The 25,840-nt window shown below is 38.8% G+C and overlaps 1 protein-coding gene across 2 annotated transcripts in view; it reads left to right on the plus strand.

The window, feature by feature from the left end:
- The first annotated feature begins 2,873 nt into the window (after positions 1–2,873).
- Positions 2,874–25,840, plus strand: part of LOC124711495 (lebercilin) — a 181,904-nt gene continuing 158,937 nt past the window's right edge. For both annotated transcript variants that reach the window (XM_047241605.1, XM_047241608.1), the window contains exon 1: positions 2,874–3,033. The gene's annotated coding sequence lies outside the window, so the exon portion shown is untranslated. The remainder of the gene's footprint in view (positions 3,034–25,840) is intronic.

The raw sequence follows: 25,840 nt of genomic DNA on the forward strand, positions 1-25,840 counted from the left end.
GCAACCATTGTCTTTTTTATAACCCCATTGTAGGAAAGTACCTATGGCACATATCAAACTGGAGGCTGCTGTTATTGTATCTCATCATAAATGTTTCAGGAAATATTTGATGCATAATTTTGTCTTGTGCAATCATCTCTAACATCTGTATATAATCTGGGAAGGGAAGGGTAAGTAACTGGAGACGTGAGACCTTTACTGTGTTCTTCCTTCTTTTCTTCTCAGCTTAGAACTGTTAGTTTCGTTTTCAGAATAAAAATACCTGTTCTCAAATGTGAAAGAATTAGCAGAGTTGCAGATGGTGCTGCTTCAAAAGTAACTTGACAAGAACCAGGGAAAGATGAAAGAACTGTATTGGTTCAAAAAAGGATCATAAAGAAATGATTTCAGAATAAAAATATATCAATCCATAAACATTTTTTACTTTATTTTCTTTTCATTACGCCAGAAAACTACAATAATTAAAAAACTGTCTGTTGTGCATGTTGTCCAGTGTCAATAATCATTCTGCCTGTCCCTTTGCCAGTACCAATGAACTCACCAGTAGACAAAGAAATCAGCAGAGGCAAAATATTTGAGTGTCTGTAGTAGCTGAGTGTCTGTAGTAGCTCTTTTGCAGTAAGAGCTGTTGCAGGACGATTTGATTCAGGATCCAGCTATGTGGTTCCTTCCGTGTATAGCGATTTTACGACTATGACGAGTGAGTCCTGAAGATGGCATCAATCTAATGCCGAAACTGGTAGCACATAGAAGTTCATAAAATAAAATACGGCTGTTGGTAAATTATTGCATCAAGAAGAGATAATGTGTCGTTACAGCTGCCTGTGACTGCAGTCATATGTGTGTGAGTTGCGTTTGTGTGTGTGTGTGTGTGTGTGTGTGTGTGTGTGTGTGTGTGTGTGTGTATTTTTGATGAAAGCCTTACAGACCAAAAACTTCATTTATAGCAGTCTTTTTGTTGTGCCTCTCTGCCACTCAGTATCTCCGCTATATGTTGAATGGCAACTTTCCTTTTTCATAAATTGTGACTTTCCATCCACGATTTTCCATTGTTTGATAGAGGTAATTGCTTTATGATAAACATGTATGTGGTTATGTGGATAATACTAATAACTGAAAAATACAACAGCTATCTGCTATGGCTTTCTTTAAAAAAAGAATTTCCTATTATTTTTACTGTGTGAAACTCGGCTTGAGTAAACGCAAATTATTTACATGTTTGTGGGAAGAATGTTATGTGTTGTACAATTTTGTTGCTCCAAAACATTCACTAAGAGATGAAAAGTTATTGTTCTTTTGGGAGATAAGAGTGAACAATATTTTATAGATTTGGCTGAGTGAATTAGCTATATTAGCGTGCTTTCAAAATTTTTATTACAATAAACAATCAATTTCAGGAAAAATCTACTTAACACAAGTACAATATAAGATATTTCAATTTTGGTTACTTTAAGTAGTTAGAGTGTGACAAAGGAGAACAATGAAAATAACTTGATATTCAAGCAGAGTTAAAACATAGTATCCCAGGCATTCCTTTCACATAGTACAGCTATGCAGATTCAGTAACTGTTTTGCCCTTATAACATACAAATGTATCAATTACTTTATGATAAATGTGGGTGGGCTTGTGTAGATAACACTAAAAACTGAGAAACAATAGCTATGTTCTATTACTGAGGAAGCATCACCTTAGGAAAAAAAGCTACCTTTCCTCTTAATCTTACTGTGGCATGCTTAGCCCTGAGTATTCACTGGCTTCAATGTATACTGGTAAGTGGGAGACAATGTACTTACCCTGAAGCGTTAATAAGCCTGTGATCCTAATATTTTCATTAAAAGTTGGAAATTTGTTCCGACACTGCTGTGGGGTTTACAAAAAAGAGCATTCCCAATAGAAAGCAGTGTAGAACAATTTTTTCTGTTGTTGGTGAAATTGGGACACTACTGTTTTATCAAAACTCTCTGCAACTCGAAAAATCGATGTTTATCGAAAACAGAAACTGCTGTTAATACAAATAATTTACATGACTGGTGTGGTTTTTCGATTTGGTTATGTCTTTATGAGACTGTCTGCTAAATAAAACGAAACAGTCCTTTTCCTTACTGCAGCAATTGGAACACACGCCAGATAAACAATAGTTATTTTCGTACGAATCATCATATTAATGTTCCTGATTTACAAAAATAACACGATGGAATACACGATGTACTGAAATCGTATGCATTTTACTAAAAAATAAACATATTGTTTAAGTAAGCGGAGAAATAGTCTCATATGTTCGTCGAATACACAGTTTCTCACGTACAATACGAAGTAGAGCTTCCTTTGATATGCCAAATCTGGATATAAGTTCGGAATCGGTGTCATCTCTCTTTCTTTTCCTTCCTCATTCTCATGAGCAGATCAGCCAAAATCTCGCCATAGTTCTCTGCAGCCGTTACTATCTGTGGCATTTTGAAACAGTATTCTCCAGTTAAGCTCGCTAACCGGCTAAAAATCGCCGCTTAAGTTATCTCGAGTTTAGTCTCCGGTTAGTGTGTATTCCGGGTTCGCACAACGCGTTTTTGGAGCTATTCCGTGAATAGAGCGCAACCAGCTGCTAACCAGAGATTGTACAACTGAACTGGCCCCTGGTGTTACGAACGTCATTCACGAGAAGACATCGCAATTTTTTGGAATGGGTAAAGGTGTTCCACAAGTAACCCCAGGTTCGTCACCTTAGTGGCGACCAACTATCATCACTTTTCTTGGATGTCAATGGAATATAATCGTTGGTGCGATTGATAATACATTTCTCTAGATTGTATCTATGATATTTTAGTTACTTTGTACGACTTTACGATGTTCTTTGATCTGTGAACAATTGAATAACTGTTTTGTAAATAAGCATTGTTGAAATGTGTCATTGTTTTTATTGAGCTGCTGTTACTTGTAATTTAAGGTTTAATACGACGTAAAATTAGGAAGAGGAGCAATATTTTTCTTGTGAGCTTGAGGCTGTTGCAAAGGAGCAGCAAATCCTGGAGTGATAGGTAAGTTTCTTGTGAGTTAGAGCGTCTAATGATTGTGACAGCGCTTGAGAGTTGCCAGACAGTTCAGTGTTTATCTTATGAATGTACAGTAAATTACAGCTGTATTTTCTGACACGTCAAATTTTGTTTGTTATTGCTTCATTGCCTATTTCTTTTCGATTCCTCATGAGCTACTAAGAATTTCTGTCTGTTCCAAGAATTTTCCCCGTAAACTAGTATTCCTCTGGCATGGCTATCACACTTTCCAAAAGCCGGTTACATTCTAATTTCTTCTTTTACGCTGTCGATTCGGCACGAAATACTTTCCAAAATCGATCTCTTGTTAGACCTTTTACGGAACTCGTGTTCCCGAACCATCCATTGTGCGTTAATGATTCTTCAATCAAACCTGGTTTATAAATTAATGTATCAAGATATCGTGATGATCAGTATGAACATCTCATCAAATAGTTAGTACATATTAAATGATTGATTGTTTTATTGTTTGTTCCCTAATATCAAATATTTGATTGTCGATGCGGTTATCAAATATTGCAAATTCTGATAAGTTTTGATCATTCAGTCTTTAAATTATTGCGCCTTAAAAAAATTGAAGCTTGCTTTGACCGTCTGAAGGTTGTGAGGGACAGTTTTGAGTTCAGTTCAATCCTGTTAAATCTGTTGAGTTGTGTGTGGTGAATTTTTAAAGCTCAGTAACTGTGGTTTTGCTTGATGTGCTATGTTTCAATGTAAAATCCTTAATTCAAACTATCTTCAAGTAGCTTAATTCAGGCAACTACTTTGTTCTTCTTTTTTGTTCTATTTATTTAAAATGCTCTGCACTACTGCTTCAGAGTACTTATTTCTAGCTTGTTTGAGATAACTTTTTTGTTGAATGCCTTCTCAGGTAATGTAGGCACAACTCATTTACTAGTAAGCCTAATATCTTACCTGGGTCATTCCATTGCAGATAATCAGATTGGGATTGCATAATGGTTACAGATTTTAATGAGATTTGAAACAGTTATTACTTGCAGTAAGGTAAGTTCATATCTCAGGTATTGAAATGTGTAACCCCATGGACTGAACTAGACCCCCTCCCCCAAATTAATTGTTTTGGCTGCTTTTATTTGTCTTTTGTATTATGAAGCCACCATGTGTGACCTCCTAACACCTGTACAGTTTTGCAAGTTTGCATCTTCTTTTTCTTTTCTTTTTTTCTTTCTTGTCAGTGACAGTATGGAAATTATATTTGGTATGTACAGAATGGTGATCAGACTGAATTCACTGAGCAAATTGGTTGTCTTACCTGCATGCAAAGGGGTCGACAGAAGCGTCCGATCCAACGCGTCGGCTTTGACCCGTGACGTAAGTTTGTTGTCGTGTGTGACGTTGTGACGGCGCGGAGTGTGGCTGTTTCCAGTTCTGTTTTATCTTATTTTATTTACTTTTCTGATCTGTTCGTTCTATCTCGTGAGAATTTTTTAAAATTTAAAAACATTTATTACTTATTTTAATTATCTGTTTCCTCGAATTTCTGTTTTAGTTTATTATATTTATCTTTCTGATCTGTTCGTTCTATCCCGTGAGATTTTTTTAAAAAAAGACAAAAAACACTAATCAGCTACTGAAGCATCTATATTTTCTATGGGTTGCAGGGGTTACGACCCTTGGGGAGGTGGGTGGGTATTCATGCATGGCTGTCTTCACTTACACGTTGTAGCTACGCAAGGCGTCTAAATTTGTTTATATTTAGTTTGCCCCCCACCCAAAACACCTCATTTCCCGCGCTTGTCCCGTTAGTGTCATTAGGCTTCTTGTGGAAAGTGTGTGTGTTTGTTTTTGTTTCCGCCATATTTGTGACGTCATGGGTCAAAGCAGACGGGTGGGATCGGACGCTTCCGTATTTCCATGCAAAGTACTTTTTGAATTTTGAAACTTACAAAATTGTTGAAAATCAGTTTTGCCCCTCCCCTCCAAATTCCTGTGTGCACAAGGTCGCAAAATGCTCCCAGTTGCGTCATTGTGTAACTAACTTATAAGTGTAATTACCCCTAAAATATCTTTGTGGTACACCAGTGCATAACTTTTTTGCTGTACCCTTGACAATGTGTATGTGCCGAAAAGGACAATATTGCAAATACCAAAGAATTTTACTCGAGAGGAACATTAGTATTGCAAACATATTCAACCCGAATTAGTTGGAACTATATGTTTCACACTCCAAACGTGTCAATTATTATCTAAATATACTTTTCGCTCTTGGTAGTGCTGAAAGTTCGTAATCAACTGGAATATTTCAATTTCAGTTGTCGTGTAAAATGTGTGTTGTCTGTCTGTTATAATGTTTGGCACAATATTTGCTAAATGTCTCTGTGTTTCACCCAGCTGACTTCACTGGTTAAAAAGTAAGCTTTAGCTGGTCCAGGTTGATACAGGACATCTTTATAACAAAGGCAAGGTACCACTTAGTTATAGACACAAATAATGTAAGAAAATGGCCTGATTTCGTGCCACAGCAATATTTGTTGGTATTGTTTTGCAGACTGTTGTGCCTCTGTGTTATGTGAGAGATAATCCAGACCATGTTTGATGAAGGTTGAAGTTTGGAACATCTTACTACATCCTTTCTGGCAGGTATAAAGTGGTGATAATGCCTGGTGTTTGGAATTGTCCTGCACTCACCAAACCTTTCATTCAGTGAAACAGCATCATTACATATTTTCAATGTCTTCTGATGACACATAGAAGAAGTGAACACCCTATTCTCTCTTGGGATGCGTATCTCAAAGTGCTTGTGCAGTGACGATTGGTTGTGTGAAGTTCGTGGAGGCTACTTGTGGCAGCCAGTCTTTTGACTGGCTCCAGCTCAGCTCCATCACAGGTGCTATTTCCATGGCTAGTGGCAAAGGAATGCCGCAGGTAGCATCAATTCCAAAGTCCTCAAAATGCACTGTCGGATATTTTAAATTTTTTCCAATTTTTATATTGAGATGATGTCCATTTGGAAAATGGTGAATTTTTTATAAGCTTAGTCTTGCACCTTTTGTGTGGGGGATAATGGTTTTCCGATAATAATGTACTGCAGCTGTTAAGTGAATGAGATACAAATGGTCTTTGAAGTTGATGATGTTGACCTGATTTTGGTATATATAGTACAAAAGGATGCACCATGGCCTGGGATTGTTGCTTGTGACATGGTTGTGCTGCATCTTGTACAAGAAATGAATAATTCTCTGAAAAATCGAGAGTTTCTTTCAGTGAAGCTAGATAATGTGATTGCTGCTTTATTACAAAATGATTACTTTTCAGCAATTCCGGTTTATTGCAAAAAATGGGTATGAAATCTTCAACTGTTTCCACCAATTAGTGTACACACCAATATGTTATGATCCACTGCATATAGGGCTGCTGTACATCTTGAGCTAAACACAGTGTTTCTGATTCTGCAAGAATTTAAGCTTAAATTGTTTGTGTGTACAACACTTTTCAGAGGTCCATTCCCTTTGATATGGACTGTTCTGAAGAGTATTATGATATTTTGGTAAAACACTTGAATCCATCTGGCCCAGCTAAAGCATACTTTTTAATCAGTGAAGACAGGTGGGTGAAGTTCAGGAATATCCTGAAACCATATGCGCTGCCAAACATTATAAGTGGCATATGGGCTGGACAACTGAAACTGAAATAGGTCTACTCCAATTTTAGCACTACAAATGACAAAGGTCACCAGTCTGCAAGGTATGTGACTTTCTATTTAGATAATTATGGATACGTTCAGAGTGTGAAACACAGTGTTTCTACTTATTGAGGTTGAATATGTTGGAGAATAATGTCTCTCCTGTCTAAAATTCTGTGGCAGTTGCAATAGTGTCCATTTTGACAAATACATATTTCTAGGGTACAGTAAAAAAAAGTATGCATTGGAGTACTTCATAGATATTTTGGGAGGAATTAAATTTAGCTAAAAGCTACATAATGAGGCAATTTGCAGCATGTTGTGACCTTGCACACATTACATTTTGGGGTTTCCAAATAATGTTTTTTGACAGTTTCGGAATTTTCTAAATATGTGTGTGTGTGTGTGTGTGTGTGTGTGTGTGTGTGTGCAAGTGAAGCAACTGAATTTGTTCAGTGAACTCGGTCGTCTCACCTTTCTATACATACCAAATATTTCAGTACTGTCATCCACAAATGAGAACAAAGTATTGGAAACTTGAAAAAATAACTTGTGTAGCAATTGGTATGTGTATCACATCCGAAACATCAACCACTGCAATGCGTTATTGCTTTTTTCCTACAAGGGAGAGGTGTTAGCTTTCTAATGAGACAAGCATTTGGGCTGTATCTGTTTTCATACAGGACCTAGGTTGTCACATATGAGTTTTATTATTATTGTTATTATTTAAATGGCCAAATTAGTAACTTTGGGGCAGTCTCTGCCCTCCCCAGGGGTTACACATTTCAGTACCAGAGATACGAACTTACTTTAGTGCAGGTATTAACTGTGTCAAATTTCATTAAAATCTGTAACCATGAAGCAATCTGCTTTGGCTAAAATCTGATGATTTTCAATAGCAGCACACATCATCTTATTGAAGGAAAGTGCAGATTTCATTTTTTGTTACTAAAATCTCCCCGCTTGTTATTTAATATAATACTCATAATTTTATTTATCAAGTAGCAGTATTTCTCCATCTTGAAATGTAAGCCACGGTTTGGAAGAGGTTCCACTTTATGTCATAGGTAGTATGTGATTGTATAATGATGGTGCCCCTGCACACTTTACAGCACAAGTTTGTGCAGCTTTAACTCATACCTTAGGCAATTGCCCAAGGAGGACCTGCACCTTGGCCTGCAAGATCCCAGTACCTAACCCCATCAGTCTTCTTTCTTTGTGGCTACATGAGAACTGAAGCGCACACATTTGTAATGCGTCACACATTTTCTTTTGAATATTGGGTGCCCTGCTTTGTAAATACCGGCTATTATCTCTCGAGAAATTTGTAGTACGAACCATCGAACTCCGTCAGTTAAGTATTGATAATCGCTACTGTAATGTCACATCTTGGTGTGTCTTTTGAATTGCATTTTTTAATGGTGCTATTTGTTGTCATATTTTCATCGATTCTGAGAGAAATCATATTTTTAATCTCTACTGTTACAGAGGTTATTATAATACAATCTTGGTTTATCAATCTTTTTGCCCTCTTCTTATTCTTCTTCTGCTTTTACGGCCTCATTGGACCACTTCAGTCAATCATTTCTGGTCCTCTTCTTTGGTATATTCCCCTTCCGAGTGGCCCAGTATCTCTTCATTCGTTCCGATGCTTTTCGTCGTTCCTTATCTGTAAATACCCTTTTCATTGTATGTCGTTTGTCAATTTTTGGTTTAAATCTTATTTCTGTGTCCCTCAACTTCTTTAAATTTGGCGTTTTGTTCTGCAAATCATCCAGAGTTATTTCCAGTTCTTCCATATCCTCTCTTATTTCCTTAAGCCATCCTCCTTGTTGTTTCCAATTCCAGAGTTCCTCAATAATTTTCCTTGATAATCTGGTTTCTGGTGTCCTCAGAATGTGACCACAAAAAGAGATCCTTTTCTTTCGTATAGTATAAGTGATGGGCTCCAGTTCTCTGTATACCACTTCATTTGGAACTATCCGCCATTGCCCAGCTTTTTGATATTTCTTATTTATGCATGTTCTAGCAATTCTTCTCTCTACTTTTAAAATTTTGTCAATTCTGTTTTTCTGGGTGACTTTAAAAAGAGTTTCACTTCCGTATGTAACCTCTGGTTGAACCACCGTCTTGTAATGTTTTAATTTTGTTTTAATTGATAGACATTTTTTATTGTACGTAGACCATGTTAGTTTTTGAGCTTTTATCATTTTATTAGTTCTTGCTCGCCATGCAGGTTTCTCGTCCAATTTATGTGTTATAATTTCACCCAGGTATTTAAATTGTTTCACTATTTTAATTTCCCTATTGTTCACTGTGATGTGATCTATTACAAGTGGATCCGTTACCATTATTTCAGTCTTTTCAAATGATATCTGGAGTCCTAATTTTTGTGCTATATTTTGTAAGCTTGTTATTTGTTTCGTGGCTTCCCGAATATTATTAGCTAGTAATGCTAGGTCATCAGCAAATCCCAAGCAATTTAGGTTTATTTTATCTTTCTTAGTTCCAATTTTAACATTCATAGGATTTTCCTTGTACCATTCTCTCATTACATATTCAAGAGCACAATTGAATAGCAATGGTGATAAACAATCTCCCTGTCTCAACCCTGTTTTAATCGTAAATGGTTCAGATATTTCTCCTCTAAATTTTACTTTGGATTTGGTGTTTGTTAAGGTTAACTGTATCATTTTTATTAATTTAGGATGAAGTCCAAAATTCCTTAATATTTTCATCATTGAAGATCTATGGATGCAATCATACGCCTTTTTGAAATCTACAAAGGTTATGACTAGTTGTTTTTGCCTTCTTTTGTAGACATCCATAACTAACTTCAAGGTGATTATCTGTTCTGGGCAGCTTCTCCAGGATCTAAATCCTCCTTGATACTCTCCCAGTTCCAGTTCTAATTGATCTTTACAGCGGTTGTATAGTATTCTTGACATGATCTTATACGTGCAGTCCAAAAGGGAAATTCCTCTATAGGCCTAGTTGTCTGGATTTGATTTTTCTTCTTTCTTATGTAATGGATGTATTATAGCAGTAGTCCAATTTTCTGGTAATTTCTCTTCATTCCAGATTTTTACTATGCATTGGTGTAATGCTATCTTTACTGGTTCTGCTGCATATTTCCAAAGTTCAGCAAACGTTTGATCTTCTCCACTTGCCTTGTAGTTTTTGAGTTCTTTCAAAGCTCTGTAGACCTCATTAATTGTAGGTGGATTTATATTTTCTGCTGGTGTTTTAATTGGGGTTTCTGTGTTTATCTGAAGAAGTTCTGGGGGATCTTCACAATTTAGTAACTTGTTAAATGTTTCTGCTAGAATTTCTGTATTTTTACTATTGTTATGGGCTAGGTTATTATCTTTATCTTTTAACATTAATGTTGGAGGATCATATCTTTGTAATTATCTGCTAAATATTTTGTAATAGTCTCTTGAGTTTGTTTTTTCACTATTTGTTTCTATCATTAGAAGTATATCTTTTTGGTACTGACGTTTAACTCTCCTTATTATTTTTTGTGTTGTCTTCCTTTGTTTTGTGAGTTCCAAATATGATTTTTCTGTTTTTTCATTTTGATGCCTTAACCAGGCTTGGTGTCGATCCAACACTGCTTCATCACATTCATCGTTCCACCACTGGTGTTTTTTCCTTGGATTTATAGGGGCAACTTGTTCAGCTATTTGTTTCAATTTGGGAATTATTTCTTCCAGATCATCTGTTATTTTTATATCCCTGGTTTGTGCTTCATAATCCTCATTTTGTATCAGTTTATGAGGGTCATAGGTTCTCTTCTTCTTCTGGTGGGATTTTTTCTTTGCTGATGGGGTTAATTTAATTTTAATTTTTATCATGTAATGATCTGATCTGGTATCTGTCCCTCTCAGTACTTTCACATTGTAAATTTCCTTGTGGTAATTCTTATCAATGCAGACATGGTCCAGTTGCCATTCTCCTTTTTTCCAGTCTGGATGTTTCCAAGTTTTTAGTTTACTTGGTCTTCTCTTAAAATACGTCGACTTTGAGATCATGTCATGGTTTCTGCAAAATTCCACTAGTCTTATGCCATTTTTGTTTGTTCTTCTTTGTGCTGTCCATTTCCCTATTATGTCTCTATATCTCTTTTCCCTTCCTAACTGGGCATTGAAGTCTCCAATTAAAATTTTGATGTGATTTTTATTAATGTTATTCGTCGTTTGATCTAAGAGCTCCCAAAATTTTTCTACCTCTTCTCTGTGTTCTTTTTTATTATTTTTATCATTTGTCGGGGCATGGGCATTTATTATTGTGTACATTTTATTTGCAGCTTTTAGAGTTAATGTTGAGAGCCTGGGAGATTGTGCTTTAAATTCTATTATGGACTCTATTATTTTCAGACTCACCACGAATCCTGTTCCAAATTCTGGACACTGTTTCATGACTCTTTTCCCTGGTATTCCCTTATAAATCCTATATCCTTGTGATTCTATCGGCTCCTGATAAGTATTTCTCATTTCTTGAAGTCCGGTTATGAGAATCCCCTTGCGATCCATTTCATCCGTCAGAATTTTGAGTTTGCCTGGTTGTATGAGGGAATTTATATTGTGTGTCGCAATGTAGTTTATTTGTCCTGTCTTGAGTTTTGGTCGTCTGTCCGTTTTGGGTATTTTCAGATGCTCCGACTCATCCAAGTTATCTTTCAGGTGACTGCCCACCGTATCCGAGTGCAGTCTTCCTTGGTTATTTCCAAGCGGTGGATTATTCCTTGAAAGATTTCCTTCCATGTTTGACTTTCAAAGGTAGTCAACCTTGTGTGGAGCAAGCTCCGAGTTACAACTACGGTTGTTAGCCGTAGAGGTTGTTTAGTGTTTGGTCCGCGAGAGCTATTTTATTTCGCTCAAGTCCGCCGGTAAACTGGTGAGGACCCCCCTATCCGCCACCTGGGACGCGCCACGTCGGAGTATCACCTCTCCGCCTGCTACGACACCGTAGTAGGTTCGTGGTTTTTTTTTTTTTCCCTCTATAATAAACATTTTTTAAAAATTCGCACTGGCTATTTTTAGTCTCTTACAGAGGTAATTATAATACAATCTTGATTTATCAATCTTTTTTTCTAAAGTTTTTTTTAAATCACACTGTTTGTCATTGACCCCACTAAAGTTGTAGAACTTTCCTTATGACACTTTGTTCATTTTCTTTATGATAAATAAAGTTCATTTTGTGATTACCATAAAGATTTACTCATGATACACAAGTACATTGATAATTGTGTAATACAGTCTTCACTTGATATATGTAGCTAAAAAGTATTTTTTGAGACTAGCTTCAATTTCTTTACTATTAATTTTGTTTTAGCTTGTAATGTGTATCATGGTACCCACTGCAGCTATAGAGTTTTCTCTGGTAATAGATTTGCTCATCTTTTCAACAAATAGTTAAAGTTCTTTTGGTGTGATAATCATTTCCATTTACTACTGATCTTCACATATATTCATAACTGCGTATCACAGTCTCCAATTGAACAATAAGGTAGAAACACCATTCTTTGACAATGCTCCAGTCTTTGATATTTACATCAATTTTATTAAATAATGGGAAATGTAAAATGAAGTTAAATTTAGTAATAGTGTTATTGTTGACAGATCTGTGATATTGTAGGGAGTCAAGCAACCTTTTAAAATTTAGATCAACTGTAGCTGTTAATTTTAAGGAGAGTTATGTAAGACTGGTTTGTAAATTAGGTTCCAGTCTACCGTACGGTGTTAATTACTGGAACAACTGGAGCATCTTGTTCCAGATTTTGAACCCAAGAGAAATTACAAGCCTGAACAAATGACAAAAACTATAGAAGCTGTCCAGACATTCACCCTAATGGCCACTGCAACCAAGCTTGGTGTGTCAAGGGTATTACTGTCCATTTTTAACACCTCTTGTAATTGTCTCATCAAATATTTTTTATATTTTATTTGGTTCATTTATTCAATGCAAACTGTTACATAGCCACAGTTTTGAATATAATGTTAATGTTAAAGTGCAGTACCACGACACCCTCAAAGATTGCATTTACTCTTATGTTCGCTCAGATGCCTCCATTTTCCTGCATTTATTTATTTCTGTTTATCTTATTGATATTGCTTACATTCCTAATGTATTCTGTAGTTACATTGACAATTGTTTCTTCTTTTAATTGGTTTGTATGTAACTCGCCATGTTTTGTACCTCCTGATGTAGCCTTGTCAAGTACTAATTTTATTTTATTAGTTTTGTTTATTAGTAGAAACTGTTATGTAGGCATGCTGTTCATACTTTGTGTTAAAGTTTTTCCTGTCTACTCCAGTTTTATTTATTTATTGTTCAATTTTTTTACTTCTTCATTGCATTACCACCACGCTGTCAAAGACGTTACTTACAGTATGTTTCTGCTTCAGTCTAGACATGTTACTTCTCTTCCAATGTTGTTTGCAAGCATTGTAACTTCATTGGTGACAATACTTAGTAAATGTCTGAAGATGGCTTTGTGAGCGGAAAACCGATTATCACAATAAAACTAATATTTTAGAACAAAAGCAAACTGGTGCTTTTCATTTATTAAATTCTGAAACATCTCTCAGTCAGTTGTCAATGTCACATCCTTGCCCTCTTTGATCAGATCTGGAATGAGGATGAGTTCTCATCTCAGCAGCAAGAAACCGCGATAGTTCGGGTGCTGAAACCTGGTAAGAACCCTGCTAGAGATGGACAGTTATCACCCAATCGGCCTTACTGACATTCTCTGTAAGTTGCCCAAATACATGGTGTGCAAGCGGCTGTGTTGGCTCCTTGAGTCTCGTGGCCTTTTGGCTGCATCTCAGGGTAGTTTTCGCAAAGGCTGCTTCGCTACTGATAATTGGGTTCACCTGGAGTCCACCATCTTGATGACCTGTGCATGTCATCAACACCTCATCACTGTCTTTTTCAGCCTACAGAAGGCTTATGACATGATATGGCATCACCACATCCTTACTTTGTTGAGAGTATGGTCTCTGTGGTTTAATCCCGATTTTTGTCAAGAACTTCTTGTTGCACGGTATGTTCCAGGTTCAAGTGGGTGCTACACTTAGTACTCCCCATCTACAAGAGAATGGGGTTCTGCAGGGTTCTGTACTGAGCGGCTCTTCTTTCTGCGGTATCGCCCTCCTCATATGCCAATGATTTTTGTCTTTATTATTGCCCCTATAGTATGGGTGTTGCTGAGCATCACCTACAAGGTGCCATACAAAACGCGCAGTCTAGGTCTGTCAACCATGGCTTTCGGTTTACAGCCGCCACGTCTCGTGTCATTCACTTCTGTCGGAATCGTAGTGCCCACCCACATTCAGTCCTGGACCTAGACGATCAGTTACTTCTTGTAGTTGAGATGCACTGCTTTTTGGGATGGTCTTCGATTCCCAGCTGACATGATTTCCGCACCTTTGCCAACATAAGCAAAAGTGCTGGCAACACCTCGATACACTTCACTGCCTCATCACACTAGCTGGGGTGCAGATCACTCTGCCCTTTTGTCGCTCTACAAGTTCCTGATTCTTTCCCGTATTGATTATGAGAGTCATGCATGTGGTTCAGCATCACCCTTAGCATTGCGGATGTGTGACACCATTCATCATTATGTTGTTCGACTTGCGACAGGAGCCTTCCGAACTAGCCCTTTTAATAGCCTACTAGTCAAGGCTGGAGTCTTTCAGGTACCTATCAGGCGTTAACAACAGCTGCTGAATTACATTATACATGTTCATAGCTTCCTTGAACATCTCAACTACTGTATACTTTTCTCTGGAATGGAGTTCCACCTCCCACAACAGCTAACCAGAATTTACAATTGGTGCATGCCTCCAGTGTCTGTGTTTGGAATTGTAGCTTCCTCCATTGTTGCCTATGGTCAGGGGACATTGCATCTGCCCCCATGGCTTATACATGACCTCGGATTTGTCCAGAAGTCTCCGTTGGTCCAAGAAATTCTTCTGACCTCACGATTTTTCGTTGCCTCTTCTTGGCTATCCTTGAGATGTATCTGGATTTGGTAGTCGTAATCACAGATGGCTCGACAGTTGGCGGACGAGCATGCTTTGCATACACACACACACACACACACACTGTGCAGTGAACTCCACTCTCTGCCAAATGACTGCAGTGTCTTCACTGCTGAATTGATGGCCATTAAACTAGCCCTTAGCCATATTCATTCTTGCACTGGTATGAGTATCCTAATTTGTAGTAACTCCCTTAGCAGTTTTGTGGCTATAGACCTGTGGTACTCTCCTCACTCGCTGGTTACATCTGTCCAGGATCTTGTCTCTGAATTTAGGCAACCAGTCCTTTTTGTTTGGACCCTGGTCATACTGGAATTTTGGGAAATGAATGAGTTGGCCAAGCTGGCCATCAAGATGCTAATCCTGGAAATGTGGGTCCCAGAAATGGACCTTTGCTCATTTATGCACATCGATTTCTGGACGTCTGGAACTCGGAATGGTCTGCCCTGATCTCACCAAAAAATGAGGACAATTAGGGAAATTACAACCATGTGGCAGTTTCCCCCGTGTGCTTCTCACAGGGGATCCACTGTCCTTTGTTGCGTCTGCATTGACCACATTCGGCTGACCTGGGGCCACATTCTCCGCCATGAGGATCCTCCTTACTGCTGATGCTAAGCCCTCCTGTCGGTGTCCCTCTTACTCATAGTCTGCCCTAATTTGGCTTCTTTGAGACGGCTACCTCTGATGCTGGCATAGGATGCCAAAGCGGCTGACTTGGAGCTACATTTTGCACGCAAAAGTGGTTTCTATTCATCCCTGTGAGGTAGGGCTTTTTGACCTCATTGACAGCCTGAGGGGTTGGTGGGACACCCCTCACCTGCTGCAGCCCTGCCCCCTTCTTCCCGACTTCCCCTCTCCGGCCTTTATCCTTCCCACCTTTTTTTATTTCTTGGTTTTAGTGCCTTGTCTTGACTGATCTTTTAATGACTTATCTGTGCTGTCTTTTTTTTCTTGGCCTTTATTTATTTTTTTATTGTGTTAGTTATACTTAGGCTTTCCAGAATTTGCCTTTTGCCTCGCTGGGTTGAATTTTTTTTATTTTTAAATCTATATCAGAATGACATTTGGCATTATTTTATTCAGTTAATTAACCCACCATCTTTAACTTTTTCAGTTGCTCTCATTTTTTCTTCTATCATTCTTTTTCATCTTGGAATCTTTGTGTGATTCTTTTTATTTAGCCATCATAATATTTAAACAATTGAAACTGCTGATTTTTTGGTTAAACTTTCATTGCTTTTTGCTTTATATATGACACACATCAGTTTTTTGTTTTTTCTGTCTGCATCATATTTGATCACGCGAGGGATCACGGGTATTGGCTTGTGGTGCATATACAATCACAGCTGCATTGAAAACAAATGGGCACCACATGCCAGTGGGAAAAGTTCTGTGATAGTGGCAGCAGTGGATGAAAGGCAAACATTACCTGATTACAGTGTAGCATCAGTATGTATTTCTTGCTAGTACTGATGTTTTGTTTACATTCGTGGCATAGTGCAGTGCTTGTGTAGACCGTGTGGTTGTCTGATGGAAAATGGATTCATAAAAAGAGGAAATCTGAAAATGGTTGGAGGAATTGAGCTTATCTGATGAATCACTTTTCAGAAATGGCAATCATTCTGACCCTGACTGTCGTGCTCCTTCCTTAAACGAGAGTAATAATGGAGATGAAGTAATTTCTTTGAAGGAACAAAAGGTACACAAGCAAACTATGAATATGTCCACAAAAGGGCAAACAAAGTTTCAGCATCACTGATGAAGACAGTGAAAGTGAGCTGTCACCTGAAGAGAGATCTTGTACTGATGGGCTCCCTAAGTCACTAATAAAGTGGTGTGAAGTGCAGGGAAGTGTTTTGTGGGGTAACTGTGGAGCAGGCAATACACTTTTGGACAATCTACCTGCAAATATTTGTCCGATGCACATTTACAGTTTTTTCTTGATGAAGAAAAGTGTAATTTTATAGTGAAGGAAACAAACTATTGTGCTGAAGGAAAGATTAAAAGTGGAATAACTGCAGAGACTGCATTACTGTCATGAAGACTGACATTGCGGAGTAGTATAACAGGAATACAACAAGATGTTGTTATTAATTAATCTTTGTAGTGATTAATCCTGTAATAATAATAATAATACAATATTTAAATTTCAACCACAGGAAATAATTGTGCTGTATGTCAAAAGCTAAAAGGCATCTGACATGATGTGACACAGGAGCTGGTTTCATCACATTGTGTTCCTGATTACAACTTCTAATAGGTGTTGCACTCTTTTTAACTGCACGGAGAATTTGTTGCTTGTCTGCTTTATTTTTGCGTGCATTCATAATATTTTTTGGAGTAAATGAGTCTGTGTTTGTTTTTGTTTCATATAAAACAGAAGCTGCTTTCATTGCCTAGTGTTCTGTCTACTCGTGTACATTTGTTCTTGCATAATGAATCCATGTGTGAATTGCATGATTTAAATGCATTGTAAGTATCTTGTTTGTGTCTTGTTTTATTTTAGTTTGCATCCACTTTTGATGCTTTCTTGAATTTAGTGGAGAACTCCATATTAGCAGATTTTGACATAACTTGCATTGTACTTTGTTATGTCTCATCACAGAATGAGTTTGTATTCCTGCATTGAATGGTGTTGCTTCTTGCAAGCTAAGACTTTCTTCTTTGCAAATGCAAAAAGTGGCTCAGCAGTTAAGCAAATTTGTTAACCCATTATCAACAGGTACTACAAACAATACATTTTAGCAGAAATTATTGTACTGCAATCATCTTCCCATTCCCACTCCAATGAAAATTTATAACCAAATAACACATACTCTCGTGCTTTCAGCATTGGCTCTTAGGGTGACTCCTGTATAACTAGAGTTTACTAAGTTTAATAACATTCAGTACTGTGGAAGTATGTTCGCACCATACCACACAATCCCATGTACAAATATGCACTTCAGTGTAGAATATTTTTGCTGCCTAATAGTACCTGGCACAATAATAACAGACTTCATCAATAATACTACAAACTATGGCTGTTGATAAAATATTGATATATTGATATTTTTTCCAAAAAGTATTGATATCTTTCGTCGATATATTTTCCCCGATACATTGATAAATTTATATCAAAACGGCAATTTCGAGTGCCAATATTTTAATTTTAAATTATATTTTTTTCACAATTTTTGGAAAATATTAAAAAGTCGCTCTTTACAATTTTACTTTCACTGTGTGAAGGAGTCTTACTACTGTATGAGCATTCATCATGTCCAATCTTTCTCATTGACTACATGGTAGAACTGATTGCACTGAGGGGGTGACAGTATGACTGGGATAACAAGATTTCCGATGTGAAGAAACAGCACACCAGCTGCGTTAAAAAACAAATTATAATGAAACTATTGTGCTATTTTTTTACATCGACAGTCTTCTAAAATATTTGCTGAAAATTATGAACAAAAATTTAAATAACAAGATTGGTCATTGGAGATGTGTGAGGGGAAATGTTGCCGTAATTGGCGCTCAGTGCTATGAACAGAAACTGCAATGTTTAGCTTCACCACCCAGTTTTGACACTACAATTGGTAGGTCGCTCATGTTTGCAGAGATGAGAAAAACTGGGGAGACGAAATGACGTGTTCTGGACAAATCCAATATGTGACGAAACTGAATGATGGACCCATCAGATACTTTTTATTGTGGCACTGACATGCAGTTACCATTGTTAGCAAAGTGGTTATTGCCAAACGTGAACATGTATTGTTTTCGTTTGGATCCTTGCTCTAAGGAGGTTAGGCAGGCTACCAGCTTGTTGATTTACAGAATATCTAACAATAAATCAGTACTTCAGTATACAGCTCTAAAACCATTAGTATACAATGTACAGCTGATATTTTTGTAGGCAGGTATGTTGATATTTTTCCACCGATATATCAATACCTGTTTTTGATATATTGAGAGCTGTAATGATATTTTTTTAAATATCGATATATTGGCTTCCCCATATTTCCAAAAATATCAACAGTTCTATAACCAACCATGCTCATTGACAAGAAGCAACATCATTCAAAGCAGAAATACATACTCATTCTGTGACAGGGTGTAATAAAGTAGAATAGCAATTCTGCCGAAATGGAGTTCTCCATTAACACTACAATGGCAGAAGTGATCAAAATGACACCTGTCATACTTTTTTCCCTTCATTGTCATATACAGTTTATTTACTTCATTAATGACATATGACTTTTCCTAATTTGCTGAGAAACTTGAAGAAAAGAAAACAGCATTACTCGGAACAGTGAACAAGATCTGCCATGAAATCCCTGATGAAGTAAGAAAGTCACATACACTAAGTGATCAAAAGTATCTGGACACCTGGCTGAAAGTGACTTACAAGTTCGTGGCGCCCTCCATCGGTGATGCTGGAATTCAATATGGTGTTGGTCCACCCTTAGCCTTGATGACAGCTTCCACTCTTGCAGGCATACGTTCAATCAGGCGCTAGAAGGTTTGTTGGGGATTAGCAGCCCATTCTTCCCATAGTGCTGCACTGAGGAGAGGTATCGATGTTGGTCAGTGAGGCCTGGCATGGAGTCGGCGTTCCAAAACATCCCAGTGGTGTTGTATAGGATTCAGGTCAGGACTCTGTGCAGGGCAGTCCATTACAACAATGTTATGGTTGTTATGGTTGTGTAACCACTCCGCCACAGGCAGTGCATTATGAACTGGTGCTCAGTCATGTTGTAAGATGCAATCGCCATCCCCGAATTGCCCTTCGACAGTGGAAAGCAAGAAGGTGCTTAACACATCAATTTAGGCCTCTGCAGTGATAGTTCCATGCAAAACAACAAAGGGTGCAAGCCAACCCCATGAGAAACACACCCACTCTGTAACTCCACCACCTCCAAACTTACTGTTGGTACTACACATGCTGTCAGATGACATTCACCGGGCATTCACCATACCCACACCCTGCCATTGGATCGCCACATTGTGTACCGTGATTTGTCACTCCACACCACGTTTTTCCACTGTTTAATTATTCAATGTTTACACTTCTTACACCAAGCGAGGCGTCGTTTGGCATTTATTGTCGTGATGTGTGGCTTAAGAGCAGCCGCTCAACCACGAAATCCAAGTTTTCTCATCTCCTGTCCAACTGTCATAGTACTTGCAGTGGATCCTGTTGCAGTTTGGAATTCCTGTGTGATGATCTGGATAGATGTCTACCTATAACACATTACGACCCTCTTCAACTATTGGCGGCCTCTGTCAGTCAACAGATGAGGTCGGCATGTACGCTTTTGTGCTGTACGTGTCCCTTCACATCTCCACTTCACTATCACATTGGAAACAGTGGACCTAGGGATGTTTAGGAGTGTGGAAATGTTGCGTATAGGCATATGACACAAGTGACACCCAATCACCTGACTACATTCGAAGTTCATGAGTTCAGCAGAGCACCCCATTCTGGTCTCTCCCAAAGTCTAATGACTACTGAGGTCATTGGTATGGAGTACCTTGCAGTAGGTGGCAGCACAATGCACCTAATATGAAAAACGTTTTTGGGGGTGTCCGAATACTTTTGATCACATAGTGTATGCTGAAATACACTCCACCACCATCATGCATCATAGTGGCAACACAGACTGCGCCATGACTATATACCAATGAAAGGAGAACAAAAATGTCATTCTTCTCAGTACACTGCATGCTGAAGTAGCAAATGCTAGGAAGAAAAGGAAAAACCTGAAACCATAACATTTCTCAATACAACAAAGTATGCAGTGGATGTGGTTGATCAAATGACACAAATATATACTACAAAGGTTGCATGTAAGAGACGGCCCATGTATGTTGTCTACAACATCTTGGGCATGGTGGCAAAAAATGTATGGGTCATCTACAATGTAGCAACAAACAAGAAAATGGAAAAGAAGAAATTCATACTTCAGCTGGTGATGATCGCACTCAAAGCGAATAAAAGAACAAGAACATCTGGAAAAAAGATATGGTTTAACAAGCACTAACACAAAGTACATGTTTAAGCCAAATATGAAAATATTTTATATGGAGCCAAAATGACCAATTTCCACTGTTTTAGGAATGTCAGAAACTCCACTGTTCTAGTGTTAAATATGAGAAAGTACGAAAAATGAATGTGAAATATAATACAGTATGAGCAATATGGTTACAATGCATTTAAATCAAGCAATCCACGTACATGATCTGTAAGCAGGAAGCGGGAACCTCTCTGCGAGCTAGTCTAGTCCTGGAGAGCGTACAGAGTGGGTTGCAGACAGGTACAGTGTGCTCAGTCATGCATTAGTGCATGAAAAGTAGGCATGGAAATTAATAATTCAAGTCAGTTTTCTGTGAAAAGAATAAACTGTGATATTTTTCAGTGACTGGACTGATTCTGAAAAACAATGGCTAACACAAATCAAATTATGATACTGTGTGAATGTTAGACTTTGGACATCCTTGATCCAGTCTCTCTTAACTTAAAATATATTATATGCTGTGTTTAATACAAAGTGTTTCTAATTTAGAGAAACCTTTATCGAAATTCATGTGAGTTTACTAAGTTATGTAGAGCAGTGAGTGTAGGACTTTGATATGGCACAAGCCACTTTGGCACACAGTTAAGTACTTTATTAAGGAGATATGTGTATCTGATAGTAAAACGACTCACCAATGCTCTAAAAATCAAGAGTACAATGTCAAACAAGTACCCCAAGCTAAAGAATTCAACATTCAAGAACCAACATTAATCCAAAATATAGGGTAGGGGACTTACAAATGGCTCAGCATGGCAGGACAGCACCATTTAAATCTTCAGATACGACTGCTACAGAGAAATGTTTTTACTCTTCTAATGCAACTGCCACAAGAAAGAAAAAAAGAAGAGAGAAGACAAGTCACGGTACACGATGAACATACACGCTACAAGCAGATGCAACATCACAATACACAACAGCCGTTAGTAGCAAAAAATGACATGTATTACACGTGCTGTAGGTGAGCATTTGGAATTACTGCAGTATGCAGTAATAGTGCCAAAACTGAGTGTGATGAGTCCTAACTGTTTCTGGGTGTTCTGTAATATTCTGGACTTTGTAAACTGTTAGTAGAGAGAGCTAACATTAAGTAGGAGAACTTTGTCAGACTGCGAGGATGAAAAAATGGGCAGGTTAAACAAGAAGTTTCGAATAACAGATATAACAAAGGAAGGAAGCACACAAAAGGTGGATGCATCCCAAAAAATAAGACAGGAAAATTTAGAGGTAAGACAAGATAGCAGCAAAGTCAGGCATTCTAAATTGACGAACACAGAAATAGCTTCAATAGAGACTTGTAGAAAAATTGTCAGGCAAGAAAGTACTTTCAAGAGAATTGAAAAAAATTAGATAGGCAAGCAAGTAGAAAAATGCGATAGGCAAGAGAAAGTAATCGAAGAATTAAAAATGGAGATGAAAGTGGAATTCCAAGCAGTGAGGTTTAATATGGAAAAACAAAGTATAAACTATGAGAAAATATTAGCTAGGAGATAAAGAAAAACACAAGAAGAAAATTAAAGGAAATGTTGGAAAGAAAAACACAAGAAAAATTAAAGGAAATGTTGTTGATTTAGTAAAGACCCACAAAAAATCGAAAGAAACTGGCTCATAAAGTTCAAAATTTGTGGACACGTATTTCAACAGGGTTGCCACAAGTTCTGGAAATAAAATGCAAAAATCTCACTGGCTGGGCACAGCTGAGTATGTGCGCCACTTGTCTATTCCCTCATTCTTACTGCTTCTCCCCTTCCTACCACACTCCTCAGCTTGCAGTCAGTGCTGCCACCACTTCTTGCCACTAGCCTAGCAGTTGCCGATGAGAGGCAGAGAGGCGGGAGGAGTGGTTTGTTTGAATCTGATTCTCAGAGATTGTTGATGTAGCAGCGAAAGATGTCAGTCGTGTATGCATGAGTTGTGTCTGAGGGGCTGTGTGAATGTGTGTATGCTCTTGTTCTCTGACAAAGTTTATGGCCAAAAATGTAGTTGTGATTGTTCTGCGTGCCTGTCTGCAACTCAGCGATCATCTTTGCAGTGAGCTGCTACCTGTCCTCATTAGTATTGATTCTCAGAGCATTTGCGCAAGTTGTCTGTTGCATGGATTCATCAATGTGATCTCATTTCATCAACACGGTGTCTGTGACATGTAAATAGCTGGCCACACAAGTTTATTTCCACGACAGGCCAACACCGCAGGCCATTTCTGTGGGTATCTCTAATGGATCGGGCCTGCTGATCTGAAGCCCATCATTTCCCACTAATGCGCAAGCCCTGCCCATTGGATCTAGTCTCACCAATCTGCTTGCAGTCTGGATCTGTTTGTGTGTGGCATAATGCGGCGGATTTTCATAGTTTATCCAAGGACCCAGGACGGCAGTGCTCCTCGTCAGACCAGAGGCCACGGGCAAAGATTTCATGAATTGCGACTGTCCCACTACAAGTACATTGTACAGCACAGCGTTTATAGACGTTTTACTTATTCTAATACATTTTGGCACTTCAAAAATAATTTTACATATTAGAAGGTATGGACGATAAGAACAACATTATGGCAGTCGCTCGCAGTTTGTATGCTATGTACTTGTATATTTCTAGAAAGAAAAGTCACACAATACCTGTAAACAGTAGACATAACACAGTGAATAATAATTGGCAATAAGAACATAGAACCAACATTTTCTTGGTGGTCACCTATAGTGTTGGTGCACACAACTCTTCTATGCCTTATTCACTTCTTTCAAGAGGCCTCATTTTTTCTGAGGTTATTTCTGAAATCACTGAAGATATTTTAAATCTGTCTTGTGACGCCAAGGAAATGTGTATTTATGTCACAAATGTTTTCGCTTTATCGAAATATAATAACAACAGTGGTCTTAATGAAACATATACCATCTGTCTTGCTTTCTCCACCTAAAACGGTTCATTATGAAACGTGTTGATGTTAGTACTTAAGATTTTTGCTTACATGGGGGAGAAATCTACTAAGGGGTCCCAGCCTTTGCAGTATCGTTGTCCTCCCTTGCTGCATGTCTATCCTCTTGCTGTTCTTTTTCCCCTCCCTTGGGGAACATGTCTGGGGTATTTTTGAGAATGTTCTGCACTGTCTGTAGCTGACATAAGAAAGCCTCACCACTGTTTTTCGTTCCTTTTTCCTTTCTTCGTTCACCTTCTCCTATCCTCCCTCTGCTTCGGTGTTTGAGGCTCCTTCCCCCCCCCCCCCTCCCCCACCTCCTCTATGTCTGCCCCGCCCCTCCCCCCTCCCTGTCCATGTCTGCTCCTGAAAGCTGGCCCATGCATCTGACGCGTAACAGGTGACTGGGTAATGCCTAGTTACCAGCCCTGGGTATACAGGTAGGGTTCGCACGTACCCCCTGGTACAGACCAGGCCCACGTTGGGGTGATTGCCTGAGCTGCTACCTTCCCAAATTGCCGATTGGTCCCTCTGTCAAGTGTTTGGGAGATGTGACCTAAGGTGTGAACGATCATTGTAAAGGGGCCCTCAGTTGGAAGGAGTGCGCCATTGGAGATGCTGACAATCATGGGGGGCTCTGACAATGAGCGAATCATCTTTACAATCAACGTCTACAGAACGGAAACAAAATGAGGCTAACAATTCAAAGACCCACCACACCTGCACCACAGTTCCTCATAGTTCCATGTACTGAAGGCAATCAGTCATTCACAACAGTATTATTCAGAAAGATGTTATTGCAATTGGTGGCCCTGTGAAATACTGCTCCTGTTTATGTAATGACACTTTGGTTTTGGAGGATGCTTCTGATTCTCAAGCACGACAACTGCTTGCTGCTTTGCTTCTCCACGCCTATCCTGTTCATGTTGACGCCCGTAGAACTTTGAATTCTTCCTCTGGTGTTATTCACACTAGGCTGCACGACTGTCTGACTAAAGCCAAAATCCAAACATACCTCTGATCAGTGTGTCATTGCCATCCATTGGGCAGCGGAAAAGGTATATGCCTGCTTAGTGCCCACATGCATGCTTTTTCTCACCTTTGATAGAGTGGTGCTTTCATCCAAGATGAAAGCAGGCTATGAGCTTCTCACAGTCCGACCGTACATTCCGAACCCAATGCATTGTTTCAACCACACTATAATGTCTTGTCGATGCTTGGCCGAATTGTAACCTGTGGTAGGGATGCACATGAGGGCGATTGTCCGCCTCCTTCTCCCTGCTGTATCAACTACAATGGTGACCATGCCGCCGCCTCTCGAGATTATCTCGTTTATCTCAGTGAGTGGGCTGTCCAGGGGATGCGGGTGAAGGAAAAGGTTCCGTACCCTGTTGCTCGCAAGTTATTGGCTAGTCACAAACCCTGCATTCTACCATCTGGCACTTATAGTATTGCTCTTGCTGCATCTTGCTCCATGAAGGACATGGCCGTGCAGACATGCGACCTCAAATTCAGCTCTGAGGTTGTGAAATAGCCCAGTGTCATGGTAGCATTGCAGTCCCCTCGTCCAGCTGTGCAAGAAGCCATCAGACTCTCGCTTCATGGGACGAAGTCACCAGCTACACAACCAACAGGCTGAAAAGGACAGAAGGAATAATCTCATTAAGACTTCCAACGTCCCTCCAGCCAACCAACACTTGAGTCTTCCTATTTGGCACCAACATTTTTTGGTATCGGCTTCCGGCACACTGCTCAGTATTTACAGTAGAGTTCTTTGCCCTGTATCGAGCCATGGAGTACATCCAGCAACACAGTGTTTTCAGTTGTGTCATCTGCTCAGAATCTCAGTGCCCTTCGAAGCCTCTGTGCGCTGTACACCATCTATCCCTTAGTGCAATGGGTCCAAGAAAGCTTTCAATTGCTCACTCTTGATGGAGTCACTGTGATGTTTATGTGGGTTCCTGGTCATGTCAGTCTGACAGGAAACAAGGGTGTTGACGCTGCTGCCAAGGCTGCACTCCTTGTATCTCAGCCCACTGGTTCTTATATTCTCTCTGATGATCTCTGTGTTGCTGTATGTCAAGGAGGTGATATCACTTTGACATCGCTGCTGGTCCTCCCTTCATGAGAATAAGCTGTT

The sequence above is a fragment of the Schistocerca piceifrons genome, chromosome 8, assembly GCF_021461385.2.
Source record: "Schistocerca piceifrons isolate TAMUIC-IGC-003096 chromosome 8, iqSchPice1.1, whole genome shotgun sequence".
Taxonomy (NCBI): domain Eukaryota; kingdom Metazoa; phylum Arthropoda; class Insecta; order Orthoptera; family Acrididae; genus Schistocerca; species Schistocerca piceifrons.